Source organism: Amblyomma americanum, chromosome 1, assembly GCF_052857255.1.
Source record: "Amblyomma americanum isolate KBUSLIRL-KWMA chromosome 1, ASM5285725v1, whole genome shotgun sequence".
Classification (NCBI taxonomy): domain Eukaryota; kingdom Metazoa; phylum Arthropoda; class Arachnida; order Ixodida; family Ixodidae; genus Amblyomma; species Amblyomma americanum.
In genome coordinates this window covers 225,928,945-225,932,372 of record NC_135497.1, presented here as the reverse complement: position 1 = coordinate 225,932,372, position 3,428 = coordinate 225,928,945, and the positions used below count along the sequence as shown (strand labels likewise).

Genomic DNA, 3,428 nt, shown 5'->3' with positions numbered 1-3,428 from the left:
CACTCAACAAGTGCTTCAGTAAGCAAAGGAGCTGCTCTCTCTGATGGCGTGTGGAATGGAACTGCGCGGCGTTTTCTTTTGTCGTCAATTTTTCAAGCACAATTTCTGTGTGCAGAACAGCGTTCACAACGACAGGCTGCGGAAATATGAGCGCTCCTCTAGTGAGCCCTTGAATTAGACAGTTCTCGTCCGGTGGAATTTCCCTGTCCTCTCTAGTCAGGTTTCTTGCACAAGCTTCGCAAGGAAGTTTGTTCAAGGCGGCGTGGGCGCAGAAACCAGCTATGTAAATTATTGCGGGCAAACTTTGTTTCTTTGAATTGATGTCATCCCATGTAACCGTGATGTGGTATTGGTCTTGCAATTTTCTGCCTTCAAATGTGATGGTGCTGGACTCTGAGAGTTCTTTCATATCTGGAAATACCAGTGAGTCTTGAAGACGCAGTTTGGTTTCCGACTCAAATATTTGCTGAACAGAAATATGATAATTGGATCCAGCAAGCCGGCGGTAACGTCCAAACCTGCTCTCCAAACTATCTGTTTGAAATTTCCCCAGCAAGACATATTCAAAATTAAGCTCTTCGAGACAGTACCTGCTGAGTTCTATCAACGCATATGATGTCAGCCGGAGTGCTGCATGAGTTTCTGGAGTCAGTGAACCAGAACGGCTGCCACTCATCTTCAGGTCATTCCATGTGTACAACCAGTCTACAAATTCACCAAGAAATTGCAGCTGCACACCAGTCATGTTTCTGACAGGCTCCTGATAAGGATCTCTGAGGTGTCGGCCCTTTGATGGTGTTTTTGTGTTCACGATGCACCACCACCTGTGTATTAAATCAATGAACTCCGCAGTATCAGCGGCATAAGGAAAGCCGGGTTTCGTACCGGGAGTCTCCAGAGCTTGTGCTAGAAAAGGATTGATTACTTTGAGCGCAAGTTTCACATTTTGACGCTCAATATTTGTTGGGTGCAAGGCCTTGTATGTTAGTCCATAGGCAAATTTAGACAGGTTGTGTCGCTCTGAAGTATACAGGTCTCGAAGCGTCTGAAACGAAGCTTTTTTTATGTCAAGCTTTGATTCTGTGCTTTTAAACTCTGGATAAAGAAAAGATGTATCTGGATTTTTTTGATTGAGCCAATTGTTCCTAATGCACTTTAACAGGTGCACAGGATCCACCGCAAAAAACAACGGCCGTGCATTGTCTGCCGGATGAGGATACACTATGTCAATTGCTTTTTTCTTGGAAAATAATGACAATACTTTTCTGTTTATAGAATTGTTATCGCTTACAACCGCAATAACCTTGAGACCGGCTTTTTCAAGCCCTAAAATAACCTTTTTGAGGACTTCATGCAAGTCACTTGCCTCAATGCTGAAAACTGGCAAGATATGTGCCACATATTTGTGTCCAGAAAGCAACGACTGCGTCATAAATACGTGCGCAGTTTTGGCAGCTTCAGAGGAGTTGGATGCTGTTCCCGTGAGGGAACCTCCCTTATACTCAAAATATTGCTGTATATGGATCTCATCCATCATAAGTGTTACCGTCCTCTCATGGGGTTTCATAAGATTTGCTTTTTTTGTTATATAACTTAAAAAACCCTGATCACTTTGCTCTGCCGCAGGGCTAACGTTGTATTTGTTACAGAGTCTGGTGATTGTACAGGGATGAGGCAAGAGCAATTTTCCAGAGCTGCGAACAAATTTGTACGCATGTGGGGAAATTGTGAAAAATATGCTTGACAAGATGACAAGCTCTGAAGAATATCTAAATGCAGTCCGTTCTCTGTTGAGCAGATGAAGCTGTTCTTTTAGAGATCTTAGGGTTTCCATCTTTTCCACTGGCAGAAGGTCATCACTTGAAAGATCATCAAGAAGAGAAAAAAGTAATTGAAAGCAGGCTTTCAGTTTTTCGTCTTTCTCGCAACGGTCGGGTGCTTTGAACTGCTGCACACTTTTGAGGACGGATTCCAAACTGCGCATGTCTTCAAGTCTGTCGGGAACTGTCATTTCACCACCGCGCAGCTCAACTTTTCTCCAAAAGGCTGACACCTTCAACGAATTATTTACTACCACGGAGCGTTCGATTTCTGGGGGCGCTGAATTCTCGTTGACGTGAAAGAATGCTACGGCGGCGTCAGTTTTTCGCATCACCCAGAAGTCTGAGACGTGAAGACCTTCAAGGAGAGACAGAAGTTGCCCATACGACGAGACTTTGTTCCTGCGCTCCTCTTCTTCATGTGTCGCAAGTGACATCTCGATGGCGTCTTGCAGACGAGTTGCTTCGCGTCGTCTCCGTTTTGCATCGGGCTCCTCGCGAATCGGTGCAGAATTAGACAAGTATGATGCGCAATTTGGCAGTACCGTAGGTACCGCGTCAGGAGTGAGTCGGGTGAGGTTCATCGCAACTTCTATTGTCTTTCCATCAGCATCTGTGTACGATGTTGTAGACCGGAGGTATTCGGGCTTAAAATGGAGCTCGCACACCTGCATAAAAGAGGAATGTTCCCTTTGAGTATATGAAATTTTTCTACGTCCTGTTTTCTTTTTTTCTTTTGCGATGTAAGTGCTGTTGTTACTAGCACAGATTGGCTAATTACTGCTATTGGTGCTGCTTATAAGTGCTGCTGTATGTCAGTTAACTGTCATCAACTGCAGCACGCCGTGTATCGAACTGGTTGCATGCCGTATGCTTAATGCATCCGAATGTATATTATCATTTGACATTAACAGTGATTGACATATGGGAACATTATATTACCTTTGGATCCCGCAGTGTGTCGATGTCCAAATCATCACGCCGGATGGCCTGCTTCCATTTTATCCTCTGGTCGTCTTTTGGGAATGAGAAGACACGGACCTTCGGACCGCCGTCACAATTTCCACGGCAGTTCGGCACGCAACAGCGGCCCATCCTGGACTGCCGGAACTTTCACTGACACTTTCACGACGCAGATATGCAGCACACAACACACGTTTGCAGAAGGAAATCAGACCACGCTACGAAAAGAAACACGTGCTTAGCTTCAGAGTCAAGCTGCCGTGACAGGACACTGCACGCAGCACGTGTGTACTGACAAGCCTAGGCGGTAGTGCACCAACTTGTTTGACCGGTCACCCTACCGCCCGACCGGTCAAGGTGGGGTGACGTCAAAGGGTGCGAGGAGGAAAGTGCGGAGGCCTTAAAAAATTCGAGGAGGCTTTGGTTTTACTCGCTTCGGCTGACGAGGCAGTGGCCATCTAGTGGCAATCTCTCCAACTCGCGTGCGGCTTTTAATGGCCTCCGAGATTATCAACCGCGTGCAAGTCGGTGATCTCGGAGGCTATAATCTTGTAGCCAAATCCGTAGCCAAGCCTGGCCAAGACTCATCAAAATGGCGGTTGGCGCGCGTTGCTCGGCCGGGTTCGGTGTGCCAGCGGGAACGTT

General features: G+C 46.4%; 1 pseudogene; it reads right to left on the bottom strand.

Annotated features, from left to right (window-relative positions):
* Positions 1–212: 212 nt before the first annotated feature.
* Positions 213–3,196, bottom strand: LOC144115932 (uncharacterized; annotated as a pseudogene).
* Between the last annotated feature and the right edge of the window lie 232 nt (positions 3,197–3,428).